Source organism: Ochlerotatus camptorhynchus, unplaced genomic scaffold, assembly GCF_037179485.1.
Source record: "Ochlerotatus camptorhynchus isolate MF236.1 unplaced genomic scaffold, CSIRO-AGI_Acam_v1.1 ptg000622l, whole genome shotgun sequence".
NCBI classification, from domain to species: domain Eukaryota; kingdom Metazoa; phylum Arthropoda; class Insecta; order Diptera; family Culicidae; genus Ochlerotatus; species Ochlerotatus camptorhynchus.
In genome coordinates this window covers 62382-80351 of record NW_027041101.1, presented here as the reverse complement: position 1 = coordinate 80351, position 17970 = coordinate 62382, and the positions used below count along the sequence as shown (strand labels likewise).

The 17970-nt window shown below is 37.2% G+C and overlaps 1 protein-coding gene across 2 annotated transcripts in view; it reads right to left on the bottom strand.

Moving 5' to 3' along the window:
• The window catches only part of LOC135714152 (UDP-glycosyltransferase UGT5-like), a 35828-nt gene extending 18992 nt beyond the window's left edge, over positions 1-16836 (bottom strand). Inside the window, exon 1 of one of the 2 annotated variants that reach the window (XM_065237444.1) lies at positions 16815-16836. The gene's annotated coding sequence lies outside the window, so the exon portion shown is untranslated. Of the gene's footprint in view, positions 1-16730 lie in introns of both variants that reach the window. The other variant, XM_065237443.1, reaches the window with a different exon arrangement.
• Between the last annotated feature and the right edge of the window lie 1134 nt (positions 16837-17970).

Below are 17970 nucleotides of genomic sequence, written 5' to 3'. Positions count from 1 at the left end.
AGGCCAGAGCGAGGGAACAATATTACTTAAATTGAGTAAGATCAGTGATCAGGTAGTTAAAGTGTTAGGTAATCCATCAGTTGGGTGCCTGGTTCAGATAAGTGAGCAGCTTCGACATATTAGTGGACGCTTGACGGTAGCACGGTGACTCCAAATCTAAAACAGTTAGATGGCGTAGAGATTAGCTAGCAATACAATTAGTTTCAACTAATGGCATAATTTACGATAGACACGTCATGAAACATTTCTTCAGTTTTGACAGCCATTGAAAAGTAACTGTTATTTTACAGTCTAAAGATGTATTGCAAAAAAGTTTTCTCGGAATTTTCGATGGATTAACGCAGTCTCATTAGATTGCTGACGCGTACTGTGTACTTGGCTGATTGTATGACGTTGTTTTGACAAGTGTGGTTTCCAATGCTTGCTTTTCACTCTACACACCGGCTGATGTGATTATAATAGCAATAAAACGTCGAAACTTACCTACTGTTAAAAGTTTAATGCCAAGATGGAAAGTTGGATTTTTGATGTAGGATTACGTCATTCGGCAAAATATTGGGGGTGTAATTTCAAAAAACCAAAATCAACTGCGTTACGAAAAGTGGTCAGGTTTTGACCACTTATAACTCCGTCAATAGCGGATGGATTTTAATTCTAAACAAGCCAATCGTTTGATATTTTTTTCTACGAAGCTGCTAAAATGAATACTTAATCAACTTTCAAAAAGTCACTATTGAAAAATACACAAATGTCCAACTGTAGCAATAGGCGAATCCAGTAGAAACTAAGCTATCGTTTCAGCCTCTGGTGGTGAATAGGAGAACCATCAAAAGAGTGATGAGGGATGAAATTTTCGCCATGAAGCATAGGAAGAGGAAAATATTTTTACCTTTTCTGATTAATTTATCCATCGCAGGTGCTTGAAACCATCATCGTGGTGTTATTTAAGCTGTACATCTGTTCAAATATGTAAAAAATAATAAAATAAGATCCCTCCCGATGGAAATTTGCAAGTTATGCAATAAAATGTACATTGTTTTGAGTTTTAAAAATAGTCATTATGATGTAAACAAATGGATTGGATGACATTTCCTCTCAAAATCGGCTAGCGCACTCTACATTGATGGTGCATGAAAAGAGCCTATGGTGTTCAAAATTATCACCGATTGCCTGCAAAAAGTGGTTTCCTTGACATAGTTGCCAAATACTGATACCGAGCACGTAATCCTACGTCAAATCTACGGTCGAGTCTTGGATACAAACTCTTGCTTTTTCTTCTTCTTTTTCTAACTGGATTAACACGATGCTACTGGAACGTATTTCAAGGATGGAAAAGCAGTTTTTTGTTAAAATCCAAAATGTTGTTCACGTAAATGTATTCACTGTGTTCGCTTTGAAAGTGGGAAACTGTGAATACATTTTCATGAATAGAATTTCAGTTTTGAACGAAAAAACTGCTTTTATTTTTATTTTTTTAATGTTTCACGTCCCTTGCATTTTAAGCAGCAGATTTGCATAGTGTGTGGCAAGTCCAAAGAAGTCGAGAAAATGTTCAACTCAAAAAGGAAACAGGAATCGATCTCGCTCATACATAGTATGCTTTACGGCCGGCAAGTTGCTTTAACCTTTCAGTACTCGCGCCAACTTTTGTAACACGAGCATACGCGCGTTGTACCAAACTGCAACAGTATGTTATTTTTATCTTGAGGTCACTTCATGAAACCTGATATTCTCCAAAATGTTCTTGAAGTGTTGGTCTATTGGGCATGGATATTAATTATCATGCAACATATTTAGTTTGTCGTTGAGCGAGTTTCAAAGTACAGTTAATTTTTATTGTTATTCTCGTGTTATACTTTGTACAACGGTGCAAGTATTCAAAGGTTAAGCTTGTGGCTTATCGGAGATCTTTTTGTATATAATAAAACAAATTCAATCCAAATGTCGATCGAAATCCTAGTGCCGCTTGTGCCACATTTTCAATTACATTTTTTCCCATGATGGGTAGGAATGGGTTGACGTGCTACTCGATTTGTTGGAAGCTGAGCAATCCTCTGCACGTCCTCCACGATAAATCACTGGTTAAATGAAGGGGGGGAGATTAAACCCATGATGTTCTGCTCAGTACGCAAAAACAGTTACTCTAAGGCCACTGAGCTCCTCACAGCACATCACTGAAAAACAATAACAAGTTCTGCCCGCTCTAGGTCTTCATGCATAAGAAATATAGATTTGAGTTATTTACAAAAGTTGTAGCTAATATCAAAACCTACAAAAGCTTTAAACACCGGAATTACGGAATTCTATTGATTAAAAAAAATTAAGAGACAAATAAATGTAAATAAATGCACGAAATGAATGTAAATGGTCCATGCCGGGCTGCAAAGATGGCAGGAAGATTGAAAAATTTCATTTCATTTTGAAAAAATGTGGTCCTTGATTTTTTAGATTTCCCATATTTTTTTATAGATGCAAGATTTAGATTCAAATTTAAGGAAAACAATAGCTTGAACTTTTTCCAAAAATTTGTCTAAGCATGAGCTCCTGAAAACGAAATCCAGTTCTACACAGAAAAAAAAGTTGTTGAATATTACATCCAAACTGCTGCAACCAGGTCAATCCAGGTTGTGTAATATAACGTTGTACGATGTACATCGATTTTGCGATCAAAATTACATCGATTGATGTATTATTGTATCTGCTTTTTGCTATTACATCATTATTTCATACATCAGCTTGAATTACATTGATCGATATTACATTTTTTTTTTTGCTGTGTAATATCTCTGTTCGGTTCTGTTTCTGTGTCCGGGTTGATGAAAATTTCTCAATGTCCAAGATCTTAAAAATTCAACAATCCTCAAAATAATACTGAATTTTGTCAATTTTCCAGGTTTAAAATTTCAAGAATTCTAGGCCTAACGCTTAGTTAAATATTTGATTCTGTAAATCATAACAAAACATATTATTCCAGAGATTTGAAGAGCTTTTATGATCCTGAAAAAAAAATAGTTCTAAAATTAATTTTTATCCCAAAATGGCGCCAATAATCGATTTTCGGTCTCTACCCTTCGTCCCCGTTCCGAAAATGCCATATTGAAGGATATTCGAAATTTCATCATAAACCGGTAGTTGCCATCTTGGATTCTAAAATGGCGTCAACCATCGATTTCCGGCCTCTACAAGTCGTTCCCGTTCAGAAAATGCCTACATTGTAAGGTAGTTGATAGTTTTTCACAAACCGGAAGTATTAGTCGAGTATTAGTACAAGACACTGAAGAAATCTGCACATTGTAGGCGAAATACACGTATCTGTCAAGGATAAGCAAATAAGGTAGTGGAATTAAATGGAAATTACTACCACTTCTCTCTCTCTCTTTAAACCGAAAGTCGCCATATTGATCCCAAAATGGTGTCAATAAACGATTTCCATCCTCTAAGCGACGTCCCCGTTTCGAAAATACCTATATTGTGGGCATTCAACAGTTTTTCACGGAACCACCAAGATGACTATAAATATTTATATCACAACAAAACAGGTGATAATGGATACGCATCTTTGAATGAATAAAAATAAATGTTGACTTCGAAACTCAGCGGTTGCCTTGATCAAGAGAATGTTATCATGGCAAAATTCAAATTCACGCAGGTAGTTGGGCTATCTGTTAAGGTTGTCTTCATTTTCAGCTATGTTGAGTATAGATGGAATGATTTTTACCAGCACTGGTAAGGGTAGATTATAGATTTTGCCATGACGCAAATAAAACCAAGCTTGCAAAAGGTCATTTTAGCTAAAATACTTTTTTTAATTATGAAAGAATGTGATATTACAACAATCATTTGTGTTTTTAAGATGCAATAAGAGGATGTAAAGTTTGTTGCTTCCGAAAAAAATGTATTTTAGCAGAAATGAGCATTTGCAAGCTTAAATAAAACCATTAACATTTATTTTAAAATTCCGTTAGGGCCAAAGACTAGAGCACTAGTAGCATACCCATTAGAGTGATGCAAAATTTGAAATTTTCGCTCCACAATACTTAAACGATTCCAAATCGGATCTTGACTAACCTTTCAAAATTTGAACCCATTTGGTGAAAAACTGAGATGGCACAAGCCATTTGAAGTTTGTATGGGAATTACTATGGTAAAACCAAGATTTTTGTTCATGTCTATCTAATAATTCACCATATCGGTCTGCTTCAAAAACTTTCAACTGTACTTGTAGGAAATTTTCCCAGCTACAACTTTGTTCAAGACCACTTTTTGATTAAATGCAAGGATCGAAAGTTATCAATGGTTCAATGCGCCGATGTCTTATGATCATGCTCAATCAGCTGCTCAGCAGGCAACATTGGTGTTTCTGGGGCGTTGAATAGAGATCTCCAAGCGCAATCTCACGAACACTAAAATCCAACATCCATATATAAAAATGAAGAAGAAGAAGAACCAAAAAGGTATCGTGATATCACAACTACTTAAAAAGGTAGCGCGTGGTCTCACGCACACTCTTGCGCATCTGGAGAACTCTATAGGACACAAAAATCATGGCTACTATGTCACACTGCAAAATACAGTGTTGCCTACAGAGCTGCTGCTTGATCATGCCATAAGTTTACCAATCTATTAAATAATTAATAACTTTTTCCTGTCTCGTTTTACATACAAACGATCTTGAGCAAAGTTGTAGCTGAGAAAATTTTCTATAAGAATGGCTATCGAACTGTTTCGCAGCTCAATATGGAAAAAGACTAGAAGGCAATGAACAAAAAGTTGAGATTTCCCATAGTAATTTACATGTAAACTTCAAATGGCTTGTGCGAAGTCTGTTCCTAACCAAATGAGTTGTAACTTTGGGAGGCTAATCAGGACCCGATTTGAAACCATTTAAGCACTGTGGAGCAAAAAAGTCAAATTTTGCATCAGTCTAATACCCATCCAATATAATAATTTCTGAATTCTGACAATTTGTCAAAGATTTCGAAATGTTTACGAGTTCCAGGATCTTTAAAATTTTCTGAGCTAAAGTTGTCAAAAATCCTTATATCTTGACAAGATTGTCAAACTCCAAGATCTGAAATTTCGTCAAAGTTTTGTAAAACTGGGATTCTGAATTTTAAATGTGTTATTTTTTTCTCTCGCGTCGCTAATATTTAATCCAAAACATCATGACAATTTTGCCAAGTTTGGATTCTTAAACAATTTTTTAGTTAGATCTAACATTATTTTTCTCTCAATTCTGAATCGTAGACCGTGAAAACTCCCCTGTCCCTGATCTTGAATATTTATTTTTCCTACGGCCGAGATACCGTTTAGAAATTCTTTTCAAGTCTCAAAACTTTAAAACATTTTCTTAACATGGGATCTTGAACATTTTTACAAGCTACAAATGATTATAATTCCAGGTGCCGAAAAAAATTTCCAAATCTCGAGATTACGATAATTTTCTGTTGCCCCTGAACCTTGATTCATTAATGTTAATTAGTGTTAATGTTGATTGTTGGTTTCTTCTATATTCATGATTCCTGAGTAAAATTAAAACTCGGCTCTTTCATTTTCCTTCATTCGGCTAAACATATGTAAAAACCTGGAAATTTGAAAACAGCGTTCAAAGATTTTACAAGTTTTCAGATTTGACACTTATTTGAGAGGGATAAATTTAAAAATAAACGTACAATGTGATAGAATGCATCTATATTTACCAAAAAAATATTGGATAAAATTTCGTGAAATTTTTATTTCATAGTCAAAATCTGAGTGGGACTGACTTGCGATTACATTTAACGTCATTGAGAAAAATAACCGCAAGTCAGTCACAATTCCAAGACGATGCTACATTAGTTTAGCATAGTAATGAACAGTAGAAAAATAGCATGGTCCCATAGAACGTTATTGTATGTTTCTGGATTTGTTCCGCTGGTTCCAGAGCAATGGCCGGAACATATTCCGGTGCGTATGGGTCTTCATCAGACCAGAACCAAACGTGCCAAACCCACCATGCGATCAATTCACATGAGAATTCAAAAATAAGATCAATAAGAGTCATGATGAGTGACCAGCACCATATTGGCCACACCCGGACATGTTCCGGGTATTCCCGGGGAAGTGGTAAATCCTTTTTATATCAAAATCCATCAAGCGATACAACAAATCACATGAGAATTCAAAGCCATATCCATTGGTGGTCAAACTGAGTATCGTAAGAAGCTATATTGGCCACACCCCGACATGTTTTAGATACCCTAGGAAACGTGGACAAAATATGTCTTGAGACAAATCTTATGATGCGATGTGTTGTCTAACAATTTTAATTCTAAAAACATATCTGTGACGTTGTTTTATAGTTTATTTAATGAAATCTTATTTTTTTTCTAATGGGACTAACTTGCGGTTACTTTTCGCTGTGGGACAATTGGTATTGTTTTTCATTTTTCTTGAACAAACCATCTTTTTTCAATAGCACATCTCAAAAAACATAAAAACATAAACTGAATAATGATGCTAACTCAAAATTGATAAAAATGCAGATGGGACTGACTTGCGATTACCGGCAGTAAATCACCCATAAAACCTAATAACTGCCGGTCCCAACAAATATCGTTTAGTTTTTCAAATACACCCAACTTTAATCTTCCACGGTTGTATTTTTCCCCTTACTTCTTAAGTTTTTTCCTCTTACACTTCTTAAGTTTCCCACAGAAAAATATAATTGGAAAAATATAGCTGCGTAAATTTTGACCTATTTGTACAGTATAAAGCCAATAATTGGGTTCTTTAATTTTGAAAAATATATCAGTTACTATACAACATCTGAAAAGGCTTCGTTTTCTGAGCACAACGATATTTTTTTTCGATCATATTTACTTCCATCTCGATTTTTAAATCAAGATTTTGAGCAAAATAATCGCTTCACTGTTTGACACAAAACTAATAAAATGACAGCTCACTCACATACAAAGTAACACTGAGATGGTGATTTTTGCTAATATCACACTTATTTGAAATAGTTCCAGTGCTCCAAAATTGATGAAATTTTGGATTTCGGTTCCATTTGTAATGCTAATTAAGAATATGCAATTATCTCACTTCAATAAGAACCCAATTTAATCGATAAAGTAAATGCTCGAAATCCCCTGATCCACCATATAATAGGCCTTGCCCATCTGATAAATTTTGCCAAAGAGAAAATAGCAACCTTCTATGTGATCATAATCAGGAAAAGCGATTTAATTTCCTTAGTCAAGATCAAAGAGACGTTTCGGAACGTTAGCTGCATTTGAGAGCTTCAAGGGCTATTCGGGTGAGATCCTTCCTTTTTATTTATTTAGTTCGTAATAATATGATTCATATAAATTTCACCCATACAGTACTAAGAAAACAAATTGAGGAACTTGGTTAGCTTAGCAGCTGCCGCTTTTGCTCGTATCGCCAGCTTGAGCCAAATCCTGACCTAATACACTTTACACATATTTCCAACTCCGTAGTACGAGTAAGTACTACATCAACATTTCCTTCCCTATCCCTAGATACGGTAATGATGGGCGTGGCCGGGAATAGCGACAGTCATGCTTTTGGTATACTACTTGTTTTGATTGGAATCAAAGTTTACTCCCCAGCATTATTCATTAAAGCAGTCTGACTGAGAATTTCAAAAGAGACGCGAGTGTCACTAGCATGCAATCTACGAAGTATACCGTAACAACGCTGACGCTATAATCAGGAAAAGCGATTTCATGAGCATGAGCATAAGCATGATTGACCGCCCAAGGTTGCTACTCAGTTATGGCCAGATCAGTTGTACTTACGCAGAATAATCAGGAAAAGCGATTTCGATAGCAGGAGGCAATTATTGTACTGTAGTGTGATACCGACGTTACAACGTACTCTAAAAACCTATCCCTTAATATATGGGCCACTCAATACTAAACGCGTCAACATATAACTGACCATAACACAAAGTCCACAATCCTATACTGTACCTAACAAACAATTCAGCGAAGCATGTCTCTGTTAGTTCCTATGGTAAACAATATACACCTCAGTTGCATCCAATCACTTGGCATAACAATCGCACCGTGGTGCTTCAATTCGCACACCCATTACCCAGTAGCCTGGCTCAGCTGTTTACCACCTGTTGCCGTGTTCCCCCATGTGCTCTCGTCACCACTCTCTATGCTTTGGAGCGGCTCAAACAGCAAATAAATAAACAAACACCAACTGCTCGAATACCTTCATTCCTTTATTTAACGTCGGTCTCTGTTCCGCAATCTAGTGCCAATCACCGACGGACATCGATTACCATCCATTGACGGCAATCGAATGTGCAGGAAGGCAGCTTCCACACCTGCGTAGGATATCGCACCCATTCATCAACACACATGGGCCGGGACCAACGGCTTTACTTCCCTTCCGAAGGAAGACGTGACCAGAGATTTTTATGCCTCAGAAAAATCCCACCGACCTCGGCTGGGATTGAACCCTGCTCGAATACCTGCGCGCGGCAAAGCTGCTGAGAGTGTTGAACCAACATAAATGGAAAAGGTCACTGTAACGTGTTCCAGCAGCTCAGTAGGTATAATAGAGGCGCATTACGCGGCCAATTATAACCAATTGCGACCGAAATCGTACACAGCCATAGCTCTCTTCCGCCGATGCGGACAGTTACAAAAAAACTAGAACGAGAGCTCTCGGGACTTGCTTAGAGCACTCCGTGTGATCGATTTCCGCCTGGAAGTTGACTGGTTGTATAAACTGAACGTAATGAGAAACTGTGAGATTTCGTTTCACTGATGAATTGTCGGAGGTTCAGGTGCTTAACCATGGCCCACTAATCGTGTCCCTTGGAGCAGGGGAAGAGCTCTGTCAGCCATGAGTTGAATGATTGAAGGCTGACTTCGAATGTAAAGTTGCACCGCGTGAAAGTATTAAACCATAACCAGTACCTATCCATTAAGGGGTGAGCACATGGTGAGTTGCATTGTGCCATGCTAAAGTTTCCTAGAGCATTCAATCACCATCAGTGCGCAGTGTACGAACCGAATCAGCAGGATTCGTGACTCAATAAACATGTTTCGTGGAATATCCCCATATGCTGGATCTCACGTGTGAAGTTTAGTTATTTACTACTGGACACGAGGTAGGTCAGAATTTGTGATTGAAAACAAAGGCTTGTTAAAATCGCTGACTCAATCGTTTCCTGTTTATGATTTTAGAACGCCTTCCTAATTCTAGAGTGCCCAAAATTATGAAATCATTCGCTTGATTATTTGTGTAACGGGTCAGCGACAAGACACGCGATAAGAGACCGACCGAAACAAGTAGGTAATTGATAAGATACTGCACAGTCATTGTGCATTCATACGATGAAACGCGGTATTGTATGGAACGTATGATCAATATGCCAACACGTAACGACATGAATTTACTGCTTGCGATTCTCAGGTGATTTTAATATCTTATAGAACTGCTACTAATATAATGCTACTGATAAAAGAAATGAATGACCATATAAATGGATGATTACCCATCAATTGGCTATGTCAGAAAAATAAGCATACCGTAGAACCCCGTTGGTTTGAAAAGCTAAAATCGTAATTAAACTGCGCTCATTTAGAATTTGTTTTACTGGTACCCATACATAGGTGCGTTACGCACCATTGTAGGGTTACCAGTTAAACAAATTCTATGTGAGCTCAGTTTAATTACGATTTTAGCTTTTCAAACCAACGGAGTTCTCCGGTATTCATTATCCGTTGCTCAGTGAAGTTGCCTTTTTTAGCTGGATAGACAAACTGGAAGCGCTTAGAAAGTAGGGTTCAATGATCTTGAGCTGTGGGCAAAACATTAAGAGCGCATGTACTAGATACTGAGCGTACAAATAAAAACTACTATCACATTAAAGAGGATGCACTTCAACCACGTCGAAAATATAAAATTAGATGGGATTGATGGAATTAATTTTCATATCTGCATAATTTCCGTCTGTTGAGTTATTTTTGTGCGTTCTAGGATATTGCGATTGCGATGTGGAAATAGCTATTTGCTGCGTGTCCAATGCCATGTTAGGGCTGGAATGAGAAACGTTCAATATTTTCGATCGCATTTCCGGGCGATCCCTCTTTCTCGATTGCGGTGAGTTGAGCTATTTGAGCAAACGAATGCCACCCGTTATTTACAATAGCCTGCCGTATCTGATAGCCTAGACCAGTGATGCTCATGCCAAATTTTTCAATAGCAGTATATTTGTTCGATGGTCATGTTTTAAGTTGAATACTGCGTATTTCCCAATAATTTCGGCCATACATTCGTAATGCAAAAATAAATTCAAGTTGTGGTTGTTGCATCATAGAGATGCCAGCTGTTAAGGTACACCGGGGCAAGTTGAAATGGAAGGTGTAGCTATTAGTGAAAGTGAATAATCACTACACTAATAAACCCTAAAGGCATCCTGTCCTGACTGTCCAATCAGGTACACTGTAAGAAAAGACCTGCCATATATCGAATGATTCGTCATACTGTGTGTTAACAAATGCAAATTTCTTGTTTTCAAATGAAACCAGCAACAAGTGAAAAGGATGCTTAGCATATAGTGAAAATCATTTTTAAAGTAGATGATAATGGCCATCATTTACCCTATCATCTTAAAGAACTTCGTATTCTGAGCACAGTGATATTTTTTTCGAACCCACACACTTTCATCTCGATTTTTAAATCAAGATTTAAAGCAAAATAAAAACTTCACTGTTTGACACTAAACTGTCAAACTGACAGCTCGCTCCCATACAAAGTGACACCGAGAGGTGCTAATAAGGTGATTTTTGCAAATGTAATAGTACTTATTTAAAATAGTTCCAGTGTACCAAAATTGATGAAATTTTGGGTTTGGGTTCCATTTTTAATGCAAATGACAAATATGCATTTACCTCAATACCCTTAAAGAACTCAATTCTATCCAGTTTTTTGCACTAGGGAAGCATATGGTGGCTAGTTAGAGTGATGGTACAGAAAAACCCAGTCACAAATGAGTTTTTTTCTAAACATTTAAAGCAGTCAATCTTACCAATCAAAATTTAAAAAAAGTATATTTTTCCCAGAAAGACTTTATTTGTCTCTACAATTTTGTCTAAGACTTCATGTCGATAAGAATTGAAGTTTTCGTACTACAATTTATTGAAAAATTACAAAGGCGCCATTTTGAAAACAAATTACAATATCCAAAATGGCCGAATTCTAGTAAAAATGTGAATGATTGCCCATAACACACAATTATGCAAAGTTTTATGCATATCGAAGGGGGTCAAGTTTTTCCGATACGTCATTTGCCATGCCCTGTTGCCAGAATCGGACCCTTAATATGTATTGATTTTTGAACACTTTTGTCCCTTTAACATTTTGTCCTTTGGCCTTTCATTCTTTTGTCTTTCAACTCTTTTCCTACCAATATGCATAAACTTTAATTGATTTTTTGTCAATTCGACATTTCGTCCATTTAGCTATTTCGGACAATTCGACCTTTTGTCTGTTCGACATTTTGGCCATTCAACTTGTTGTTCATTCGTCCTTTTGTCCAGTTTAACCAACCGGTGAACACTCGTGTTTATTTCAGTTACCGTGGGGACGTTATTTGTGATTAGCCCCGGTCCCTTTCAAATTGTATCATTATTTATGAACGGTCCTTATATTTGAAATGACGTTTCATATTCATCTAGTGATGGCCGATTTTCATTCGAATAATCGATTAATCGATTAACGAACCGAAAAGTAAAATATTTGTAATCGGTTATATCATGCCATGCACCGATCGTTTCAAACATGTGCTGCACTCTCATTGATGGAAAAATGACAGCACCGCGAACAAAAAATTATTGATTAGTTGTTAATCGAGTAATTAAAAAATGGGACATCTCTGATTTTGGTGTGATTGTTTTGATCAAAATGAGCGCAAAATTTCATCTCTATCGAGAGGGCAGCAAAACCACAAAATTACCTTGCATACGGGGGTATTCATTAGATGAAAGGGACCGTGAAAGAGGACACTAAAATAGAAAGTTTTTCTTCCGACAGTTTCATCTTAGTATTCATCTTTGGTTTGACCTCTTGTCCCCGTAACATTCATTCGCCCTTTGAGCACGGCAAATGACGAATCGAAAAAAAACTCGATCTTCTCCGATTTGCATGAAACTTTGCATAATCGCAACATACTAAACTTCGGTCATTTGAGATCTTCTAAAATTTTCAAATCAGCGTCTTTGAAATTTTTCAAAAAAAATTGAAGCTTGGAATCAGCACTTCTGATCGAAATGACGTCTGACACAAAGTTGTAGAGAAAAATAGTGCTTTTTTTCTGGGAAACATCAAGTCACGAAGCATATCCAAGGGACTTGAAGATCTTCGTGAAAGAATTCGTGGGCCAGTCTAGGGTGGTGATGTTCTTTGAAGAGACATTTAGTTAACCCTAGACTTGCCCACGAATTCTTTCACGAGGGTGCTCAAAGTCCCTTGGATATGCTTCTGGACTTGAAATTAAACTCCACTGAACTTGCAAGTTGATTTAAAGATGTGTACGGGCAACCGTAAAAGTAAGTTCAGTAGATTTGGAGAAGAACACGGAGACCAGATTCAGAGATACGTTCAGAGATCTAAAATAAAAAGAAAACTACTAGACGGAATTGAATTATGTTACAAATGATGAACAATGAATTATCGGCCTCCGTAAAGCTAACGTGATTGTGGAAGGCTCTAGATATAATATTGGAGCACTACTACACTGAGGCAAATGGACGTAAGAATCCCATAAGATCCACTTATGAATTTTAGCCACAAGAAATCAGTATGAATTTCACTGATTTGCATTAAGAAAAATAATGATGACAAAAATAATAAAATGGGGCAGACTGGAACTGAACCATGGACGTTGAGATTACGAGGCCTGTGTGTTGACCACTCGTCTTTCAACGCTTGCAAATTTAAATTGTTATAGCCGTATAAGAGCTACCTCATGTTAGACGAAAATAATTCATAAGTAACGCTTATGAAATTCATATGTTTCGTTCATAAGTCGAGCCTTATGAAATTCTTAAGTCTATTTGCCTCAGTGTAAGGATACTACTAAGCTGATTTGCATGAATTACTAGTTTTACAGCCAAGGGCGTAGCTAGATTTCGAATTAGGGGAGGTACAACAAGTACAACAATATGGAGAATTAGGTTGACGCCGATTAGCTGAACACCATTATACAGAACGCTATTATACTGTATGGATTACTAGGTCGATCGTCGTTTAACCGAAACTGAATTTTCAGTCATACTTGGGCATATGTCATCGGTATATTATGAATTTGTATAAAAATACAACATGTTTATAAATAATGAATCCAGGGTGCCTTTCAAAACTCTAGGGATTTGTCTTCAAGTTTCAAATTTTTTTCTAGTCGTATTAAAATTAAGTTAGTCTTACAATCCTCTGACTTTCCACTTCCGGATTTTTTTTTTTTTAATTTTCCCAAGATTTTTTTCAGTAACAAGGTTTAAGTTATCTCATTCAAATTATTGATAAAGATGATGGAAATCATGCTCAATAACATTATGAAGAAAACCAGAATTAACAATTAAGCAGGGTGGAAAAGATAAATTGGTTTTACAAATTGTTTAAGAAATCTAAAGCTTGCAAGAAATTAAGATCCAAAGAATAGATTTTTTTATTTGAAATTTCTCATGAAAGTTATCTTCTAGAGAATTTTAAAACTCTCTAAGACGAATGTTTTATAGCTGAATTTGTTGCCTGTATCTCTTCTAATGAAAAAGATATATCCAAATATAGTAAAAAATATGAATAAATTCAAATTGATTTTATACGAGTTTAAAAAACTACATACCTCCATTTTTTTCATATTATTGAGAATAACATACGCCCTTTCAAATGCCGTAAAAAAAACTTTTTTTTGTTTGCCCCAACCAGAGATATTAACATTTGAAAAGTGCATATTTTTAGTATAAAAACGTCAATAACTCTTGATCGGCTGAAGATATTGACAAACTTTGAGCAGCAAAAATTTGCGCCTTCTTTAATAAACTTTTAGATCTTACTAAAAGTTATCTCAAGTGTCCTTTGCTGAGAAATTCGAAATAAGAAAACTAGAGCAAAAAAACTGTTTTTTTAAGAGCCACCCTAACTCAATTCAAGAAAATAGCTCTAAATCGGCCAATTTAAGAGATACAAAAAAGTTATTTTCAACATTGTGTGTGTGTGTGTGTACAATCTAACCCCCACTGTCCGGCAGTGTTATTATGGAAGAAAACTGCTTTTTATTACCCTTCAATTAAAGCAGGTTAGTCCGGGAGTTAGAAGGTGTTAGCTCTATTGCAGCTCCAGTGACCCATTTCAGAATGCCTGGTAATTCACGACCACTCCGAGGTCACTTTTACTTACAATAAGCCCCGCATGTAAAAAAAAAAAAGTTATTTTCAACATTTGCTTGAAATTAGCTCAGCTATAACTTTGCCGAAGAATGTATGCCTTAATTTATTCAAACAAAAAAGTTAGATTTTTGATTTTAATGATAATAGGAACCATCCTAGAATTCATTGTCATAAAAATGAGGGCGTAACTATAAGGAACAACTTTGTAGAAGAGAATTTTAGTCTAAAGTTTTAATTTCAGGCTCAAAACATATCATTCCACCTAAATCTGTATTCTGGACCACTGTGCAATGTCTTCCAAACTGGATCACGCATACACCCTTTCCGAAATTCATGGTTTATCATCTTAAAAAGCATATATGTACAGTGATGAAGATTTTTTGCACTGGATTTAGCTTTATTTTAGAGATACAGACAAAGGGTTAATTATTCATCAACATGCATCCGGCCTAATGACCCATAACCATAAATATTTGTGCTGTGATTGAATCACCGTGTCTCCAATATAAATACAAAAATCGCGTCGATTGCCGGGTTACTAGGAAAATGGGCTTCTCTTAGCTCAGTCGATAAAGGCGCATTTATAAAGCAAGACCATGCTGGAAGCGACTGGGGTCGATTCCCGGTCCGGTCTAGGAATTTCTCGACTTTCCATGGCCAATGTTTGATTGTACTTGCCACGCAATATACACATTTAAGCATTGGTGGGCAAAGCAAGGTCTCAATCAATAATTGTGGCAGTGCAACACTAAGTTGAGAACCGGCAAAACGCTCGCTACAGAAGCTTAAAAAGGTTAGAAGTAGAAGTTGAGAACCGGCGTAAAGTCCCAATATGAACGTAATAAACCAAAAAGAAGAAGTAGGAAAGTGTCCTAATCTAATCTTGATTTAACTGAAAGCGGCTCTGGTAAGGTCTGGTGTATAGTTTAGCATGCACTTCTTTCACGAGTATGGGTTTAAATATGACATCCCAAGTCACGAATGACTAGTGGCTAGCGATAAAAAAAAAATGTTCGTTTCTTTTCGGAACCACATCACCCGTGGGTTGACCAAATTTTTAATTGGTTAATATTCAAATGATATTTGATACCAACACTCCGGTGGACCCATGTCGTTCAATAACCGCTTCGATTAGTTGCCATGTTAGCAGAGTCTTCTGATTCGCAAGGAACCAAACAACCATTTTATGTTTCTCAAGATTCCATTTTCAGTTGAAGAAAAAAATCAATTTATATATAAATACCGTGTGGGATCGAAATCTGAACACCTAAGAAATCCATCCACTCCATTCATTTTCCATCAGGTGAACGAATGTCTTATGCATGCGGATTTCGGTCCCGCAATGTAGTTTGCTCCTGTCCTGTCTGATCAAAGCAAACGCGAAGCCCATTAGCGATACTAGCTCCCCGCATGCCAAAACTTTTGCAAACATTTGTTACATCACTGTGTAGCGAAACCACTGCTTCGGAGTTATAATCTTTTTTTTTCGTATGAAATGCACATTCGTTTCATTTTCTAGCCTACAGCCTAAACCGTGCTCGCTGAGCTAGGAAGTGCAAAAAGCTTTCGTCACATATTGGTCTTGAAAAGTGGAAAATTAACCGTCTTCCACTGAGAATCGTGATGCAAGTTGCTTTATTTATTGCCACCGGCTTTTATATTTGCTAACTGTATTAGAAGTAAACAAAGGCCCTCATGAATGGCAACTTTGGCAGATAGTATTTAGTAGCTAACATGAGACGTTATGGATGACCGACGAACGTGTGTCTTCATAGCGTGAAATAAGCTAGCACCTACGAGTTGAAACCGATAAATTTTCCTGAAGCGCAGAAAAGCAGGCGTGTATTTAGATACCACGACTCATTTCACTTGGCAGCGTGACAAACACCATCGTTACACTTTCACGAGCTATGATGGCATTGACATTGGTGCTTGTTTAATAAGTATAAGAACGGTTACTATCATTAGGCAATTCAAGGGGCAACGACATTTAACCCACTTGCTTGAGCTATTTATGGTCATCGAAAAAAATCTCTTCAAACAGCAACGCATTACTGTCACCGCAAGCACCTCGCACGGCTTTTTCACGATTTACATAACAGCTCAATTCCTTTTTAAACAGATAAATTCAAGCGGTTTCGGTTGCTTGGTGACTGAAAGTGATTTGAATTTTCTTTTTTTATCGATAAAAATGCTGTTTTACGCTTTCCTGCAATCCACTGTCTTCCAATAATCGCGTCAAGTTTCTCCACACACTGACCTGACTTATCTGAATGTTTGATTTATGCTATAGCCTATAGGTCCGAAATGACCTACCACACAGGTCGATCGGTGAAGTCTCGCAAAATCCAACACAGGAACACCCGAAGTCTATCGCCAAACTATTGTAGATTTTCGTACCGTTCAAAATCGATAAACCGTCCGTACACCTCGACGTTTGCACCGAAACTAACGAACCGCCGCGCGTTCAGCGGGTTGATCGTTTGAATGGTTTGGAAGGATTTAGCGAGTTTACACGGCACATGGCGAAAGTCTCTCGCGCGCAGCTCGTGCACGTGGTAGCTATAGAGAGGCATCTCTCACCAGTCATCACGACACCACAGCGAATCGAATCTGAAGCGTGAGCGAGAGCGACTGAAGTTATCGCGCTCAATCAACTACTAGACCATGCTTTCTATTGGACTAGGAGCAAACGAAGCGACTTTCACGTGTGTTTGTTTGGGTTTTGAATGAAGCTGAGCCTATAGCATAATTATAATCGTAGTGTTCAATTGAGAGTGTTTGATAAACAGTGTCAAATTGTACAGCCGGTGCGGCATTCTTGATACGCGGTATCATTTCATTCAAGCGTTGTGCTGATTAGGTCTAGTAACGGTCTTATCGATCAAGCTTCAGTTTCTGGTGAAAGAGAGATAATATTTGTTTTTTGTTCGTGGAAAATTGGGTGCGAGGGGAGTGATTAACGTGTCGTACAAATAGTACAGCAAACTCATGCCCAGTTAGTCGAAAGTAAAGACTGCTGCAGAAGCTACAAGTCTTATAAAAACGATGTTGATCGAAGATCTTTATGTAGTAAATATTAATTTCATAAACACCCATGCTGCCAAAATGAGAGGTTTTATCCACGAGCGGAGCACACTGAGCTTGAATTACTCTTGATAAGAGAGTGTCTGGGATTAAGCTGGGTTTAGACAAGGCAAGTAAGTTGATCATATCAGTTGAACTCATGCCAATTAACTGACTTGATCAATTCACTTGAATTGAAAAAAAGTTGACAGGCTCAACTTTTCAAGCCAATTGAATTCAACTGAGTTGATCAATTGACTTGCCTTGTCTAAGCGCAGCTTAAAGAGAGGATCAAATTGGGCGCCTTGCACTACTTTTTGGCAGCGCTCACCCCAGAGGGTGAACTAGTGTATGGCCTGGTTGGCAATAAAGCGGCAATAGTTTCATAACACCTTCGAGCGCAATTGTGAAAATGAGACAGGAAAAACAATCACAACTCCATCTAAGATGCAGGGGAACTTTTGCGTTGCTATCGTGAGTAAATAGAAAA